Source organism: Ambystoma mexicanum, chromosome 3p (assembly GCF_040938575.1).
Source record: "Ambystoma mexicanum isolate Mex_15411 chromosome 3p, UKY_AmexF1_1, whole genome shotgun sequence".
Lineage (NCBI taxonomy): Eukaryota > Metazoa > Chordata > Amphibia > Caudata > Ambystomatidae > Ambystoma > Ambystoma mexicanum.
In genome coordinates this window covers 193,526,725-193,546,618 of record NC_090925.1, presented here as the reverse complement: position 1 = coordinate 193,546,618, position 19,894 = coordinate 193,526,725, and the positions used below count along the sequence as shown (strand labels likewise).

The window sequence follows — 19,894 nt, the reverse complement described above, 5'->3', positions numbered from 1 at the left end:
AATGCACAACTCTATATGTGCAAAATAATTACACTACACATCCAGTGCCTCATTTTATATCTATTCATTAATCAAAGCTGCAATGGCACTACTCTGTACCTAAAAAGCTGAGTTATACTTATTGCTCTCTCTGTATTTTTATGTTTATGTATTTGAAGGATTTTGGTTGTTTGGCCATAGTGTGAAGATTTGTGGCTGAATTGACTGTAGTAAATTTTGCTGCAAATCTGTTTTCACTTCGGTTAAACAAATAAAATCATGCCATACTCCAACTTCCACCCTTCCCCTACTTACCTTTTTTCTCTCTTCTTCTGTACCCCTGCGGCATCAGATCCATCCCTCGGACACGGGTTGGATCTGACACCCCAGGGTCCCTTTTTCTTATTTACTTTTTTAAATCTTTAAGCGGTCGGGTGCGGGTAACACCCCCACAAACCTTGCTGACATTATAGTGAACAAGGTTGCAGGGGACACCCATGCAGCCCGCTCTCTTTGTTCACTATATTGCCATTTGAATGAGAGGTGTGCTTGTAATGTTTGTATTTGATCAAATCTGCGATCAAATCTCCCATTCAAACAATTTTATCCGGTCAGATTGGGTATTACCAGTAATGCAGCGGTAATGCAGTAGTCACTCTGTCACCACTGTATTACCACCATTTTTGGCCACACCGTCAAACTCATAATGTGGCCCATAACAAAAATATGGTTGTGTGAGACATCTGACCCTATTCTTATCCAAGCTATCCCATCTGAATATAATATTCTGCGTGTGGACAGAAAATCTGTCCACCCGGGAAGTGACTTAGCTGTTATTTTTTTAACTACCCTGAGCTGTGTTTTAGTAACACTTCAGGAGGAGGTTAAAATGGAGGCGCTGTTTTTACGTATTAGTTTATCGTCCACTCAGACTGTGTGTGCATTATTAGTCTATCGTCCCTGTATTCAGGATGGTAATTTTTTATCGAAATTTCTAGACCTGGTCGCTGATCTTAAACAACGGCATTCACACCTATTGATTTTAGGCGATTTTAATTTGCCATCTTTACAAATTGCGCCGGTGAGGACTGAGAGTTTTCTACAGGCCATGAATGATTTAGATCTCTTACAGCAGAATCAGGGCCCTGCCCATGTGCGAGGTAATCGGTTGGATCTTGTGTTTTCTACCTCTTCTTTAGTTACCTTTCTATCGCCATATGAGGTTCTATGGACTGACCGCTTGGTTCTACCATTTTATATTAATCACTGAGTCCGCGCTGCGCCCAGGATTCAACATCTATCACTGCGACGGAGATGGACCACAGTCTGCCCCTCTGTCATTTCAGCTAAAGTGCCTTCACTTTGCGATACAGAAAACCTGAATCTCTCTCAGTTAATGTCAGCTTTTCAGACCACCACCGACTTGCTAGCGCCGCTAAACCTTAATAAATTTCGCACATGTCTCCCGGAGCCATGGTTTGCTTCACAATTGGTCGAGTTACGTCAGCTTCGCCGACAAGCAGGAAGAAAGTGGCAAATTGATTATTCCCCTCTGGCTAGGTCTAATTTTCGTAAGGCTACAATCATCTACAAGCAGGCCATTATGAAAGTTAAACAATCCTATTTCTCGGGCCAAATCACTCTGGCCCTAAATCAACCTAGAGAACTTTTGAGTTGTTAGAGAGCTATCTATTTCACTACAATCTTCCAGTAGTTCCCACTCTACCCAGTCCTTCTGTGAAGCATTATCTTATTTTTATATTGACAAGATTACTCTTATTTGCCAAACCATTGCTACATCTGTGCCTAGCTTATATACCGATGGTCTTAACCTAAATACAGTTACCGTTAGTTATTCTCATGGTCTTCGTTTTCCTTGGCAGATCCAGATGATATCCTTTTAGCTGCTCGGAAGCTTAAGTCAACTTCTCCTATGAATTTCCTGAAACAAGTGATATTTGATATTGCACCTCTAGTCCCCAAGGCGGTTAATCACTCCTTTCTTTCAGGTTGCATTCCTGCTTCATTAAAGCATGCTATGGAGATTCCTCTTCTTAAGAAGATATTGCTAGACCCTTCCCTTCCATCCAGCTATCGCCCCATCTCCCTGCTTCTCTATTTAATGAAGCTGTTGGAATCCTTAGTCACGCCTATGCTCAGCTCCTATTCAGAAAGCTCTTTGTTTTTCAAACCGTTACAGTCAGGTTTTAGACCTGGCGGGGCACCGAATCAGTCTTGGTTTCAGTTTTGGATGATTTTGCCAAACAAGCTGCGCTGGATGGAGGAGGCATCCTGATATTGTTGGATTTGTCGGCTGCCTTTGAGGCTATTAATCATACCATCCTTCTTCATAGGGGGCTCGTTAGCAGGCATTTCTGGTGCAGTGCTGGACAGGTTTAAGTTTATTTTTGGCTGACCGCTCATAGGCTCTCTTTTTGCTGCCTTTTATGCCATCTCCTCACGCACTTTCTTGTGGTGTACCCCAGGGGTCTGCACTCTCACCTATTCTCTTTAATATATGTGTTCAGCCTCTCGCCTATCTCACCCAGTCTTTTGGTCTGTGTTGCTATGTGTACGCTGATGACACACAGATAATTGTTCCACTTAAACTGGAATATCCAGCAGGAGCGGCCAATCTCAATACCTGTCTAAAAGCAGTGGGGGACTGGATGAGTACAAATTGGCTGAAATTAATGGCAGGAAAACCACGGTTTTATTTGTGCCAACACCATCTGCTGCCTGTATCTGGACACCTGAATATTGACCCGCATCTTTAGGCCCCTTTCCTAAGCCTGTCCCAAAGTGAAAAATGTGGGTGTTCAGATATTGAATACCCTTTCTATGGAGGCACAGGTTAGCACAGTTTGCCAACAAGATCACTATAGACTGAAAGTCTTGCGGAGACAACTTTCATTTCTTCCGGCGTCTTTGCAAACTCCTGTGGTGACCTCGCAGGTTTTGAGTGCTCTTGACTATTGTAAGGCCTTCTATATATTGCACAGCCGGCTTTTCTCTTGGACCGACTACAAGTGCTGCCGATTACGGCCGCACGGGCAGCTGTTGGTCTTCCTTCTCGTGATCATATTATGATGGGAAAGCGTAGCCTCCACTGGCTTCCAGTGGCTCAGAGAATGAGTTCAAGGCCTTGTGCCGAGCTCATCCTGCCATAAATGGCCATAGTCTGGACTATCTTCAGAAAACGTTCAGCCGATATGTGCCGGCCCTTCTTCTTCGCTCCTCTGGGGATTTGCGTATACCTGTCCCTAGGTTCCACCAAGCTAGGCTAGGAAGAAGAGCTTTCTCTGTTGCAGCTGCACTTCTATGGAATAGGCTTCCTCAGAAACATTGTAGTATCACTATTCATTTGGTTTTCCGGCGTGAACTCACAACCATTCTATTTCAGTAACAGCAACCGTTTATGCTTCAGTCGTGTCTTACTGGTTCTCCATAGAGCCATGTTGCCTTCCGGTGTAAGTCGTTGTTTATAAATTTGCCTAACATTACAACCTTTCTGATTTGTCATTAATGGTCATCGATCCATGACATGTAACGATTTAGTCGCACTGATGAAGCATTTGGCAATGGTTACCCGGGAATGTACTGTACTTGAATCATATTGTGCATTGCAGCCCACCCCAAATCTCCTTTTGACTCGTATAAAGCACCTTTCTATTTCCCACTTAATCCTGTCCCAACCCCTTGTGCTTTGAAATAGCTCTCGTTATTTGGTGGGTTATTAAAAAACAATAACATGTAAAAAAAAATGTTATGTGGTCATGGTTTCATTTGATAACTGGGCATAATGGAAATTGGTGATAATCAGCAAAAGTGGGTCGGTGCGAAACCGCCAATGATGTGTCTGACGAGGCTCAGTGCAAACTGGCAATAATGTGCTAGCTGGGTAATACCCAATCTGGCCGAATAAACTCGTTCAAATGGGAGATTTGATCCCAGATTTGATTGAATACGAGCATTACGATCAAATCTCCCATTCGAACTGCATTATAATGAACAAGGGTGGTAGGGGCTGCAGGGGTGTCCCCCGCGGCCACGCCCTTGTTAACCATAATGTTAGCAGGAGTTGCAAAATGCTGGTGGTCAGTCTGCCACCTTTCCACCAAATAAATGGCAATTGCACCAAAATACCGCTGTACTGCCACTTGCAATCTGCTGTAATTCCGCCAGACCCAGTGTCGGTAACAGTAAATCCATTTGGTGGCACCTGAGTGGATTTACCGCCCAGATACCACCAAACTTGTAATGAGGCCCAAATGAGGCCAAACTTTGAGGAATCCTGATATAAAAGCTCTCAAAGTTACTCCATCTCACATTCAAGGCCATTGCCTAGACACAAATTTGGTGAGAGGGTCAGGACTGTTTATTATTAAGGCCATACCTTTATCATGGGCCGGCCATTGTGTGAGATGTTTCTCTTTACCTGCCTAAGAGAAAGAATCCATCTTCCAATGTTAAGCCCACAGTGCTAATAGGAACATCAGAAGTGAGGAGTGCTTTGGCTTCTACTGATCTATTATTAAACTGTGACAAGCTCTTTGTCAAGGGGACAACTATTATGGACAACATGTGCTCTAAAGCTGCACCTCTTAGGCCACGAACGCTAAAGGAAAAATCCATGCCTTGGTTTTCTTCAGGTTTGGCTTCCGAGAGAAAAAACTACAGGGCATTGGAACGGAAGTGCAGGAAGTATAGAGCTTTGGATTGTGCAATTAAGACTAAACTTGCTCTGAAAGAATTTAAAGTGAATATTTGTTAAGCCAAATCAGTACTCTTAGACAATAAGCTGGACGCAGTAAAAGATTGTCCTTTAGGACTTCGCTCGGTTATTGCCAACTTCTGTCATCCGATTAGGGCTTCTTACCCCTTTGAACCTTCATTAGCAAGAGCAAATACATTCAACTTGTTCTTTCGGAACAAACTTGTATCAATGCAGGAGACATTGCTCTTCATATGAGGTTGGCTGCAGAATCATCTATTGTCCCTCCAGTGGAGATCATTGTGACTGAGGCTGAGAACTCTCATTGTGTCAAACCTGCGTTGGACTTTCAAAGAGTACCTGAAGATACTGTTCGGACTCTGCTACAGGCACTTAAACCTACCAATGACTTACTTTGTGCCTTACGGGCCTGTACAGCACCACGCTTGACGACAGATGGTCAAGTGGCACAGCGAGTAGAGTGCTCGCTTTGACATCTGTGCCGAGCCTGCTAACGCAGGTACGAATCCTGGCGGGCCAAACTCAGCCTTTCATCCTTCCGAGGTCGGTAAAAGAGCACCACACACCGTGGGTAAGAATACTATGTAAGTGCCAAATTAATTAATATTATGTCTCCCCTTTAATGACGCAATTTGTGAATGCTTCCCTTTTACAAGACTCAGTCCCTGAGGATCTAAAAAAGTCAACCATAGCAGCTTTATTGAAAAAGAAATCAAATCAAGACCCAGAAGAGCTACAACATGATTGCTCGGTAAGTGGCTTAGCATGGCCAGGGAAGCTCCTAGAGAAGGTGGTTGCGGTCCAGCTGCAGGAGTATGTGGAGAAGGAGGCCCTACTGGATTTGGTTCAATCAGGATTCCGGCCTGGATTTGGACAGAGACAATGTTAATAGCGGGTTGGTATGAGCTTCTCTGAGGGGCTGATCAAGGGGAATTATCACTTTTAGTAATGCTGGACCTTTCTGCAGCATTCGACACAGTAGATCACAGTGTCATTTAAGACATCTTAGGTAGGTAGGAAACCTTTCGGAATATGCCATTAAATGGTTTAAGTCTTTTTTATCAGACCGCCAGCAATGAGTGAGGCTGGGAGGGTTCATCTCTGACCCACTACCCCAGGGTTGTGTAGTACCTCATGATCTTCCTTGTTATTTAACCTGTATCTGCGACCATTGATGGGCATCCTGTGGAGACATAAAATCAGTTTACGATCATATGCTGACGACACGCAGGTGGTCGTAAAGCTCAGTGACCTGGAGGAATGTTAATACTGAATTGGTCAGTGCCTTGATGATGTCAACAAATGGATGTCTGTGAACTGGCTGCAACTCTCAATCCAAGCAAAACAGAAGTGTCTTTGTTTGGACCTATATATCTTCTTAGTGTTGACAGGTGCTCCCACCCACCTGTTTTTTTGCATACCAAGCTGAATTTTGCCACCAAGATTAAAAACCTTGGTTGCATTTAGCAGGACATCTTGGGTTGTGAAAGTCAGGTAGGGGCTAAAGGGCAATCGCTTATCTTTCTTACTCACTGTGCTTATTGTTGCATGCTATCCCTGTTGTGGCTTCTGAAGGTCATGGTGCCATAGTAGGAGCCCTGGTGAACTCTCAGTTGGATTATTGTAATGGGCTTCGAGAAGGCATCCTGCATAAACCTCTGCCATGTTTGCAGAGGGCACACAATGTAGCAGTTAGACCAGTCTTTGGAATGGCACACGCCTCTCCTATTTCAGCACTAGGTCGCTCTCTTCATTGGTTAGCAGTGGGTGACAAATTCGATATCAAGATCTATAAATGTCTTAACCATCTTGCGCCATGATATCGGGCAGATGAAGTGACCAGATACCTCCCTTCCCGGGAACTGCGTTCAGTGGATGCATTGCTTTTGGTGATTCCGCCGTCCTCTTGCGTCTCCAGAGGATACAGAAGGTTTGCAGTGTACGGCCCCAAGCGATGGAATAACCTTCCCAGGGAAATTATGAAAAAAAACTCTTTCAATTTCGTAAAGCTCTCAAAACTCGTCTCTTTAAAAAAACAGATACAAATATGAGTAGCTGTTATGTAAGTTCCTGTCTAGGATGCAGATGTATACTGTTTCTTGTTCAAACTGCGCCCAGATGCGGTTAAATCCGTTCAGTGTGTTATACAAATACCACAATACAATATGAGCTTCGGCAAAGACATGTCCAATGTCCTATGAACCTGAGGAGGGTTTAAGTCACCTAAAGTACTGGAGATTGTACTGTGTCACACATAGAATGTAGGAAATGATTCTGTGGTTAGTATGGAGCCCGAGGAGGGTTTTTATCACCAAGAGCTGTTGTGGCTTGTTTGCACACCATGGGCGTTTCCCATAAGTAAACCCATCATCAGCCGGCCTTAAGCACACACTCCCAACAGGTTGATTCTTCTGCTGCTGGTGCCAGAGAAAAGGGAGGTGTATGCTGCCAACAGTGATCTAGGGCCTAGGCAGGCTGCAAAGCTACACCCTGCAGCTGGCACCAGACTAAAGACTCTGTCCACCACTACATGCTATTGTCTTGCAAGCTGGCTGGGGTGGGCTGAACGCCAGGGAGATTCCCATGCCAGCAGGCCTCCAAGCCAATAACAGTCATGTGGGCAGAGAGTACTTCCTTCGGGGGCCATGACCCCATATTTCAGTGCCGGAGCAGTGACCAGATTTGCTCTGAGGAAGTGTGAAATGAAAGGTCATCCTGGCGATTGCAGGTAAGTCCTTAAGCTCTTCATTCAGTTGCATGGATATCAGGTTCCATTCAGGACTCGAGGTACTGGAGACCAGGAACAAGATCTTAAGGAGAGCCCATACAGGGAAGGAAGACAGTATTTAACACACCGCCCTTGCTTCAACATACCTCAAGAGACACCAAGGCACAAAATGGGAAAAGCAACACACTGGAAAGGAAAACTCAACAAAGTGTCTGTTATGTTGCTCAATAGAAGCACAGGCGAAACGCCCGCTTCTGTGCTGCTGGTATATCCACTGGCGCAAGTGGCAGCACATATCTGGTCATTGTGCTGCCCCAACACCCACATCATTCCTGAGATAGCACATATCTGGTCTTTGTTTGTTTGTTTGTTTTATTTGTATTGCGCACTGGACCCATAGGTATCAGGGCGCATAGCATCAGATAATTTACAGCTTAGTTACACATCAGGATTAGTCAATACATCTAAAGAACACAGTACAAAGAAAGGTCATGTAGGCACAAAGACAAGGCAGCATGAAGGCACAGCCAAATACAGACAAAGGAGCGTCTGATAACTAAAATATTTACAGGAAACAGAGTCAATACATTATGGGTAGCCAATACATGTCTAGTTGTCAGAATGTTTAAGCTATTTAATGATGTTCTGGCGGAAGTTTTGGAGGGATTGATCAGCTCTTACTGTGCAGGGTAGGGAATTCCACAGCTGGGCTGCCCTGACTGGGTAACTACAGCCCCCGATTCTGGATAGCTTAAATCTGGGGACGGCAAGGTAGTTGGTATTGGATAGTCTGGTAGTCCTTGTCCATGATTTCTTAGTGAATCTTTCTGATAGGTAACAAGGTGCTGCATTGTTCAAACATTTGAATGTAAGTGTCGCAACTTTCATTTTGATTTTGTCATGTGTTGAAAGCCAATTATTGGATCTTCTGGTATCCGAAATATGTTCTCTCCTGGCAATTCCTAGTGCTGCTCTAAGGGCGTTGTTTTGTAAGATTTGGATTTTCTTAATAATTTGTTTGTTTGCACCTATGTGCAACGCATTAAAGTAATCCAACTTTGACAAAATGAGCGCCCGGGCCATGGTAATGCAACTACTATTCGATAGCAAGAGTTTACCTGCTCTGATCAGTTTGCATGTATATGCTGTGGACGAGGCCGCAACATTGACCTGCTTGTTGAAAGATAAGGGTGCGTCCAGGTAAAAACCCAGGGTTTTCACCTCTTTGGCAACAGTGATGATATTATTGTCAATGTTAAAGCTGAATAATTGGACCTCAATTTGTTGAGGGTTGTGGTAGTGCCCAGGATGATGATCTCAGTCTTATCATCATTCAGGCATAGTCCATGCATAGCCATCCATGCCTGGATGATGAGATATATCCTGTTCACTAAGGCCAAATCCTTGTCATAATCCCCGGAAAGAGGTTGGAGGATCTGGGTATCATCTGCATAGTTAGTGTAGGTGACACCAAGATGATCCAGATCATCGAAAAGGGGCTTAGTGAAGATATTGTATAGGGTAGGTGAGATGCAGGATCCCTGAGGCACTCCGCAGGTGATAGGGATGGGGTCTGCAGCTGCAGTAGGAGAGAAGACTCTCATATTCTGGTTGCTAAAAAAGGATTGTATCCAAGCTATGGCTTCCACTCAAATGTGGGCAGCAGAGTCCAGATGGCTGCATATAACCCCATGGTCCACTAGGTCAAAGGCAGCCGATAGGTCCAGGATAAGAAGAAGGGCTGAATTCCCTTTATCTCTGAGTTCGTCGATCTGAGCCTTCAGGTCTAATGGGGCTGTTTCAGTCCCATGCTGGGGCCGAAAACCAGACTGACATGATCCCAGTAGGAAGTTAGATTCCAGATATTTTTGGATTTATGAGTAAGCCATTTTGTCTATAATTTTCAGCAGAAATGGCACTGTAGTCATTGGTCGGTAGTTGGTGGGTATTGATGTGTCTAAAGTCTGTTTTTTAAGTAGTGGGAGCACCCACGATTCCTTGAGGTTGGATAGGATTTTGCCTGATGAGAATGAAGCATTGATGAGTTTTGTAATGAATGGGGCCAGGTCTCTAGCAGCATCCTTTATAAGTTGTGCAGGGCATTGATCCCCCTGACAGTTGGAGGGTTTGAGCGATAATATTATTTTTTCAGTTTCAATGATAGTGACTTTAGTAAAGTTAAAGCAGGGGGGGGTCCTTAAGGTTGTTAGGTAGTGTGAGGCTGGTTGAGGGAGGAGAGATGCTAGTTAGGGAGGCTTTTTTCTTGGCAATTTTAGTTTGTAGGGTCGTGACTTTATTGGCTAGTGCTTGCTGTATATTTGAGCACCAAAGTTTATCTTTTGTGCAATTATCCGGTATGGGATGGGGGCTTCTAGCTCTTTCAATATAACAAAAAGTTCCTTAGTGCTTGATTTGGCCTGTGCAATTCTGGAGTTATAGGTTTCACGCTTTGCTAGGAGTATTTCACTTTTATAGAGAGCAGTTATAGTACTGAGGTAGGTTTTGTTTCCCTCGGATGGAAGTGATCTCCAGGAAACCTCACATTGTCTTTTTTTGCTCACAGAGTTTTCAGGTGTGGTGTGTACCAGGAGTTGAGGTGGGCTTTGGGTTCACTTTGTCTTATTTTAAGTGGCGCTATTAAGTCTAAAGAAGCGGCCATGATTTGATTATATTCTTTAACCAATGCGTCAGGTGCCAGATTGGCCGGGAGCGCATTGAGTGTGGGGAGAATGAGAGGGAATAGGTTGTCATGTGTGATATTCTTTTTATTCCTGGTAGGGATGGAAGGGGCAGGTGATGAAGGCATAGAGGTAGGTCTTTCAGTAGCTATGGAGAAGTGACCAGGTGGTGGTCAGTCCAGATCTGGGGGATATGGAGGAGATTAGGGTGTTGCAGTTATGGTCTGACACCCAATCCAGTGTTCTACCTTTGTTGTGAGTAGGGTGAAGCACTCTCTGGTTAAAGCCTAGTTTAGTTAGGGTGTTAGCCACACTGGCTGTATGTGGGTCTTTGGGATCATTGAGTCGTAGATTCATGAGCCCTAGTAATAGGACTTGAGAGGAGGTTTTTTTTAGGTTATTGGGCACAATGTTAGAGATATCTTCCTCGAAGGTGCCGATGTGGCCGGGAGGTCTGTATATCAGATGGATCATGAGAGTCGGGGAGTTATTGATAGTAAGCTTGGCTGTGAGAAGCTCACAGGATTTAGCATCGAGAGGTGTTACTAATCTGATTGGTATGTTGGCTTTAGTGATGAGGACAATGCCTCCTCCTCATGAATCATTTCTGTCAGATCTTAAGATGGTGTAGCCATTAGGTATGGCCAGAGAGAGGGCTGGGCCTGCAGCAGCATGTAGCCAGGATTCGATTATTGCTAGGAGATCAAGGTTTTCTAATTGGATGATGTTGGATATCTCAGATGCATGTGTGACCAAAGATCTAGCATTTACCAATGCCCCTTTGAGGCTAGGGTTGGCTAATGCTGGTGCTGGCAAGGTTTTGGAGTTTTGGGTCTTAGGTGTTGTACAGTTGAAAGAAGCATATGCTGGGTGCGATTTGACGTGACATTTTTTTGTAATATTGGAGGTTTCCGAGTGAGGGTTAGTTCTTTTTTTAGGGCAGGTAAGAGTTCTAGTTAGGGGTTCAAATATTTTGGCAAGTCTCGAACTGAGTCTTTTATTTCTGGCAGTCGTATTGCAGGGATGGGAATCTAGTGTAGGTAGTTAGTTGTTGAAGATCCATGATAGGTTTAGGTAGCTGTTCAATATGATTTAGGCTATTGTGTATCTAGTGTATTGGGTTGTACTACAGTTAAGGCTGATGTAGTCTTGATGTACCGGGAAAATAGTGTATATAAAGGAGATGCCCATTAATATATTGAGAAGGGGCAGAAGGTTCCTTAATGTAAGCATTTTAAGTATTAGTGGAATACTTGGAAGGAACGGTCAGGTCTAAGCTCTGAGGGCAGTTCACTGGGAGCACTAGATCAGCCCTAAGTGCTGCCCTAATACCTGGTCATGGTGCGGCCCCAACACCCACATCATTCTCGAGACGGCACATATCTGGTCATGGTGCTGCCCCAACACCCACATCATTCCCGAGACAGCACATATCTGGTCATTGTGCTGCCCCAACACCCACATAATTCCTGCGACAGCACATATCTGGTCATTGTGCTGCCCCAACACCCACATCATTCCCGTGACAGCACATATCTGGTCATGGTGCTGGGTCAGCACACATCTGGTCATTGTGCTGCCCCAACACCCACATAATTCCTGCGACAGCACATATCTGGTCATGGTGCTGCCCCAACACCCACATTATTCCTGAGACAGCACATATCTGGTCATGGTGCTGCCCCAACACCCACATTATTCCTGAGACAGCACATATCTGGTCATGGTGCTGCCCCAACACCCACATCATTACTGAGACAGCACACATCTGGTCATTGTGCTGCCCCAACACCCACATCATTACTGAGACAGCACATATCTGGTCATGGTGCTGCCCCAACACCATAATCATTACTGAGACAGCACATATCTGGTCATTGTGCTGCCCCAACACCATAATCATTACTGAGACAGCACATATCTGGTCATGGTGCTGCCCCAACACCATAATCATTACTGAGACAGCACACATCTGGTCATTGTGCTGCCCCAACATGCACATCATTACTGAGACAGCACATATCTGGTCATGGTGCTGCCCTTACACCCACATTATTCCTGAGACAGCACATATCTGGTCATGGTGCTGCCCCAACACCCACATCATTACTGAGACAGCACACATCTGGTCATTGTGCTGCCCCAACACCCACATCATTACTGAGACAGCACATATCTGGTCATGGTGCTGCCCCAACACCATAATCATTACCGAGACAGCACATATCTGGTCATGGTGCTGCCCCAACACCATAATCATTACTGAGACAGCACACATCTGGTCATTGTGCTGCCCCAACATGCACATCATTACTGAGACAGCACATATCTGGTCATGGTGCTGCCCTTACACCCACATTATTCCTGAGACAGCACATATTGAGTCATTGCACTTGCATTGCTCGTTGAAGTATGAGCATGATAATCTAATATGGCTGGTCTTTGGTGCAAAGCAACATGTGCTCCAGTGCAAACACTGCAACTAAATTAGCACAATTGTAGTCCTTGCCCCAGCACTAACACTCAGGCAAATTCATTGAAAGTGCAAGCGCTAACACCGTAGTTCACTTAGTGTCCAGAAGAGTGAAGGAAAGGTGCCATGTCAAGGACAGATTTCTGGAACTGCAAAGGGATTAGCAACTGGAAACGGGGTTGATCTTTCCTGCTAGGATTGTTCTCTGCCCTTTATAGAAGACCCCTTTTTTTAATTAAATGTGGTCCGGTCTCATGTCTGCCTTCTTCCAGCGAAATAGCTTGGCCCTAAGGGGATTTCAAACAAGGGTGCTTAAGCTAGGCGGCAGAAAACTCTGCCCTAAAGGGTAGCTATGGGGAGATTCTGGAATGGGGTTCCCCGCTGGTCTCGCCCTTCTGAGACTAGCGGAAGGTTTGCGATAAGGAATCTCTGCCAGGAGAATTGTGAAGATCAAACCCCCTACCATCCCTCTCAATAGGGGGAGTGTTAGTGACTTATTCGGTCTGTATGGGGTGGCACACATCACAAATTATCTGTGCAGTGGGGACCTCGACCCAACTTGCCCCAAATGCTCTGCTGCTTGTTTTCCATATATCCACAGCACTTTCTTCCTCGAATTGCCTAGTATACACCTAGGTTCCCTCCCTGTGGGCCGGGCATCTCTCTAGGACTGGTTGACTCTTAACTATTTCTTCATTTCAAGTGTGTGCGTGTGATTCAATTCTTGAGGCCTCCCTCGCTGTGCAGAAGCAGCCTCTGAAAGGTAGCTCCTCCTTGGAGCTTTGGTGGAACGTCCTCATGCGCGCATGGGTACACGCTATGGAAGCAGAGCCTCTGTGGCGTCCCCATCTGCAGCTGATGCTGTGGTAGTAGGAAGCTCAACAACTGCCTTTTCAAAGGAGGTGGCCACCTCAAAACAAAATGAACTCTTCTGCAGCCACAGGTTCTGTGTTAAAGGGCCAACTGGCCCTTAAGCTCTGTCTGTAGTACCTGAATCATCTACTGTTATTACTTCTCAGCTGGATACCTTACAGAGACATTCGATTGATCACTCATGCGGTGCCGGAGCACTCATCAAAGCTATTGTAGCTTGCTAAGTTCAATCAGTCATCAGCATTTCAACTTCACTCGCGTCTCCTATCACACGCGTTTCAACAATGTTCATTCCAGAGTTCGCCATACAAAGTTGCTGCTTGCAACCTTGGCTTCAACACATACCAGTCTTGTATCAGTCTCCCCAACTCACCAGCTCTGTTGACTTCACTCATGTTGCTTTGTTCTTGGAGCTAAGGACGATACCATGGCAGCTGGTGATTCTCCCCACCTTGATTACTGGCGCGGGAGGGCCCCAGATATCTCTGACACACAATGCAGGAGTCTTCAGCCTTGCTTTTCTGGTCTTAGGCTTTCTATTTTCTAGGTCTCTGGAAAGTAATGGTTCCTTGTCTAAGGGTCAAGAGAATTTCCCTCCTTGTGATCCCCTTCGGTTTTGCCATCGTTCCCTTCTTACTCAGCTGCTGTCTCGAAACTGCTGTTTCCTCGTGTGCTTTTCTTCGCTCCCAGTGTGCTCTCATGCTCCGCCTTTTATCTGTGCGCGGATGTGTAATGGAAGTGAGGTGTGAGTGATTGTCGATAATTGCCTGACCTTGCCTGACCATAGTATTGGGACATGTCAGGTACAAGGCGCGGGTGTTAGTCGGTTTTCCCTTAGAGCGGGCTGTCTGTGAGAAAGTGTTTGTGTTGTAAAAGGAAGCAGGGGTAGAGTTCCTAAATATCCTACCGAGTAGGAACAGGTAGAACTGTTACAAGGAAGGGGATACTGCATCTCACCATCCAGTATCCCACTCCCACTCCCTGAATTAGCCTCACCCAGGTGATCCTCCCGCACTGGTCCGTCCCCAGGAACTGGATTCAAAAGCGATGGCCGTGTCCTGGTCAACTGGTGGGTGAGACACCTTCTGGTTTCTCCACAATTGCATTGGTTCATAGTTGAAAGTACCAGGTTGTGTATTTCATTGCATTGCATTGCATTGGTTCATAGTTAAAAGTAACAGGTTGTGTATTTTATTGCATTGCATTGGTTCATATTTGAAAGTAACAGGTTGTAGTGTATTGCATTGCATTGCATTGCATTGCAATGGTTCAGTGATACAGTGCACAGTGTCCCAGCATTCTTTGGCACATGACAATGTCAACAGTTTCAACATGTCCGAGATAAACATTAGATGTTTTCACTGCACATACAGGACTTTGGACAGAACCAAAAAATCCTAGACTCCAGCTATACCGAGGACAATGCAAGGCTTTTCCCTGTGTGCAGAAAGCAAACTTCAATTGTCCAGCCTCTAACACATATGTAACAACGACTTGTTCCTTCTATGTCACATGATCTGGCTGCTCCCTTCATCAGAGAATGTCCCTCCCGAGCAAGCTCCATCACAGCTTGACGACCGATAGGGACACAGTGGGCCTCATTCCGAGTTGGGCGCAAAGGGATTACCGGCACCGGTAAAGACACCGGTGCCGGTAAACCCTTTGCGCCCTATTCCGAGGTCCCTTAGCGGGTCCCTCCTTTAACGCCTGGTCTGACCAGGCGCTATGGACGGGACCCGTTAAGGGACTTCAAAGCTAATAACGGTACCACAAATTGCGGTACCATTATTAGCCACTTCCCCATTTCCATTGAGCCCTATGAGGGCTCAAATGGGAATGGGGAATGGATTTTTCAATGGGGACTTACCGGTCCTGCAAAGGTCGGACTACACCGGCAAGTCCCCATTGAACCAAGTCGGAGTCGGCACCGGTATGGGAGGTAGTCATGGCGCAAATAGCGCCATGACTACTACCTCCATCATCGGAATGAGGGCCAGTATAACTGAAATCTTTGCACCAGTGCAAGTGTAATTGTGCACAGAATCACCACTTTGCCCAAAATAGCAACTGTGCAAAAAACATGTGGACCTTATTGCAAGTATGCAGTGCAGGAAAGTGAAAGCAAAGCGGCACACATTCCGTTACCGCCACTTTACCATTGCATCACTGCACGGCCATAATACAAGATGTGGCAGCGGGCAGTTGATGTGTCTCGTACCTCTAACAAAAAGCTAAAGATAAAAGATCCACCTTACCGTCAAAAATCGGCAGATTTAATGCACACTAATACCACTCATGGTAAATCCATCAATAGATATCAATATCTATAATCTTTGAGTGCATTTTATGCAGAAGGATACTGTTTACGCTACTGCTAATTAAGCATTCATACTGTTATCGAGTTAGAGGCCTGAGTGTAGCAAGGGCTTTTAACACAGGTCCAGGCCGATAACACTCGATCCAGCATGCTAGAGAGGGTATGAATGCTATTAGCACCCTGGTTTGCCAAACAGGTAACCTGGGGTGCAGAGAGCACTGTATTGTGTTGAATGCATCCATTCAAGCAAAATACTTCAGCAAGATGGCCGCTACAGAGCCCCTCTTCCATTTCCATGGCGGCCTACGCGGACAATGGGAGGAGGCAGCAGCAACATTGGCGAGTGTCGCTTCCGCAGAAATCATTGAGTGTGGGTTTAAATGAAGAAGGGAAGGGAGGGTGGAGGGAAGATTACGGGGCAGAGAAGCAGCCATGAGGTTGCTCAGAATGTGGTCTTAGATCGGTAGTTCCAGCCCTCGTACTGAGCAACCTGACCGGTTTCTACCCCCACCCCAGGTGCTAATAGGATATAATTTACGTGCCTAGAAAAACATTGCCCTGGTGGAAAAATGCAGTGAAAGAATACTTGTTTGCATAAGCGCAATATTTCCATTGTGCAAAGCTGCATTTGCACCAGTGCAGAGTTTCTGTTGTAATACAGGCACTGATGTTCTAATTTCCTTCAAGGAAGAATGGAACGCAGAAGCTTTCGTGATGGCCAGCATCTCATGGGGAATTCCTTGCATAAGCTCCTTTCCGCCAGACAGGAAGGAGACACCACCGGCCCATCACAGCTTCACTGGCAAATGTGCACAAAGAAAGCGTTCCAGTGATATCTGGAAACGATGCACAAATACATCTCCATTACAAAAAGAACCCGTGCTGCATTATTGCAAATGAATTCAAGATAATTACTAAAAGCTAGAACTGTTTGCAGGCAATGTGAGCGACTTGAGTAACATTTCAGTCTGCAACAGAAACTCCCAATTTCCAGGAAGGTCAGCAATGCATGCTCACCGCGTGGCACAGCCGGGCAATCAACACACCGTGTTCCTGGCTGCTGGCCATCCCATCCTTTCGCAATGCATACATGATTCAAAACAAGGCTTGCGGTGTTAGGGTGTCCCCGTAAGGAGGATTATCTGGGAACATTAAGGATTTCAATGTACAAATGTGGGCTGAAAGACCTTTAAAAGAGCATCAAGATTGAAGAAAGGGCCCAGATATGCATGAACGTTTGATGGTATATTTAGGACAATAAATACAAATGATTTAAAGTTCAGCAGCTATGCAATATGTGCTCATTTTTGTACCTTACTATGGTTTGTGTACTTTGCAAGCCATCTTTTATAAACGTAGAAATATGTCACATATTTCTACGTTTATACAAGATGGCTTGCATAGTACACACACCATAGGTACGCACACAAATATATAACATTTATATATATTTGTGTGTATACCCTACGGTTTGCCTAGTTTTCAGGCAATCTTTTTTAAACATTTCAGGTTTATAAAAGATGGCTTTGAAAGTACACAATTCAAGCCATCTTTTATAAAGCTTTGACTACGGACAACAATGTCCGTCGGCAAAGCTTTATAAAAGATGGCTTGAAATGTGTACTTTCAAAGCCATCTTTTATAAACCTCGAAATATGTCGAGGAATCCCCAGGTTCGCCGAGGGTTAAAGACGCCTCGGCGACCTGGGGAAACAAAGGGACAGTAACTGCCTCTGGTGACCTCTCGCGCGAGGGGTCACCAGATGCAGTTACTATGACTGACGGAAGTGGCAGCAAGTCACAGCGTCGCTGTGGCTGGCTGCCACTTCTGTCAGCTTGCCTGACTTCATTGCAGGCGCATCTCCCCTCGGATGGGGGCCCTGGCAGGGCCCCGGCTCAGTCCCACTTTTTGGAGACTTCCGGGGCCCGGCCCCGGCAGGCCCCGGCCCACTTTAAGCACTGCTCTGCTGTTTCATTTTTGTTTCGATCCCCGAACAAGGATAGATATTTTTTTTTCTCTTTTTGTTTACATTTCACAATCCCACTGTGAAATTGAGTTCCCAGTACTCACGTGGGTGCTGGGAATCTGTTAAACATTAGTGTTGGAAACGTGCAAGGCACCTGGCCAGCAGATCATTCGCGCAGGCGTGAAGACTCGCTGAAATGCTTGGGTTGCCTTTGTGAATGAGCTGAGCTGCGCAGCATACGTTAACCCAAAGCACTCAAAGATCCTTCCTCCCCAGCTAACTGTCGCCCGATCTCCATCACTCCTCTCCAGGGCAAACTCCTGAAAAGCTGCCCATCTCCCAGTTTAATCTTCACACTGAATATGTCGGTTGCCTCCATGACCACCAGTCTGGGTTCAGAGCTGCGAGAAGCATGGAAACTGCTCTCATGAACACCCATAAAGACTTGCTCTCTAATCATGACTCTAATCTTCCTTCTGTCCTCATTCTCCTCGATCTATCCTCTGCTTTTGACACGGTTAACCACAGGGACGTCATTTCACCAAAATGCCAGGGGTAGCGGAAGTGACATCACACGACCTTTGACCCCTAATGACATTGCAGGAAGTGATGTAATTTGACCCCACCCCGAATTGATGTCGCGGGAAGCGACGGAACACGACCTTTTACCCGTTGACAAAACAGGAAGTGGCATCACATAGCATTGTACACTATGAAAAATATGGTTACGATATCAATATTATGTGATGTATACATTTCATACAAGAATGTATCACCATATGTATCATTAAGATCTGTGTGTATGGGCCCATATTACCAAATTACTGTGAATGCAAGCAGACGCCCATGACCAAATGGTAATGATGTGTTATTATATAGCACTTATGCTTATGCGCTTTACTTAGAAAAAATATACACCCAATGTCACCCAACCTGTGTTGGTACTCATTTATCAACCTCAGAAGAATGAAAGGCTGAGTTAAGGTGGTTAAGAACAGACTAAATCAGTGACTCACCCCCTGAAGTGTGCCTGAAATAAACCCTTAATGAGTCTAGTAATTATTGTATAGAATTCCAGAAAGACATTATTTGGTATTCCTATTCTTTCTTATTTAGGGTCAGTGCTGAAAGTGTTAGACTTGTGGCACTCCTGTTCTTATTTTTCTTATTTGTTTTTAAGGGGCCTGAAAAAGAAAGCCAGCCACTCCAGAAGTAAAGAGCCACATGGTGCTGGCCACAGCCTAGGAGATTGCATTACAAAAAAAAGTTGCGACCTCTGGCGACCCCTAAATGACATCCCTGGTTAACCATGTCCTCCTGCTCAATCGCCTCTGTGACCACATGGGCATCACTGGTCAGGCCCTGTCCTGGTTGACTTCCTTTCTCACTGACCGACTCTCCCAGGTCCAACTGGGGTCTTTCCTCTCTTCTATCTTTCTCTCTACTTGTGGTGTTCTCCACAGGTCTAACGTTTCTACCTGGCTATTCAACCACTACCTGGCACCTCTGGCCCACTGCATCGCTTCATTCTGTCGTAACTTTCAATGTTATGTGGATGACACCCAGCTCTCCTTCAGGCTCCCCTCAGCCACCTCTTCTCCTTCTCTCATACCAGACAGGTCTGGCCGCAATTCAGGAATGGTGTGCTGCCAATGATCTCTGCCTTAATGTCATAAAGACAGAGATCCTCCTCATCGGGACACCTGCTCCCCCCTTTCCATTCTCTCTCTGGCCACCCACCCTGGCCCTCTTCCTTCTTGGTCCTGTGAGGCTAAGAAGCTTGGTGTCATTTCCGACTTCACCCTCTCCTTCTCTCCTCATATCTCTGACATCTCTAAGAAGTCACACTTTCAGCTGCACCTCCTTAGAGGTATTCTCCCTTTTTTCACTTTCCCCCAGAAGCTTACTGTCTCTAGAGCCCAGTTCCTCTAGAGGCTGGACTATTGCAACAGCCTCTTCCTAAATGTGCCTGTCTCTTCTCTTCGACCTTTACAGCTCTTCCAGAACAGGACTGTGAGACTTGTCCTTGGCCTTAAGCCCAGGGATCTTGTCTCTCCAGCTCTGAAATCTTTGCACTGGCTCCCTGTGGCTGCAAGGATCAAGTTCAAGACCCTCTGCATTGTCCACAAGGCTTTCTCTTCCAA

The 19,894-nt window shown here is 45.5% G+C and overlaps 1 protein-coding gene across 1 annotated transcript in view; it reads left to right on the top strand.

Annotated features, from left to right (window-relative positions):
* The window catches only part of C1R (complement C1r), a 188,524-nt gene that overhangs the window by 50,486 nt on the left and 118,144 nt on the right, over window positions 1-19,894 (top strand). The window lies entirely within an intron of this gene.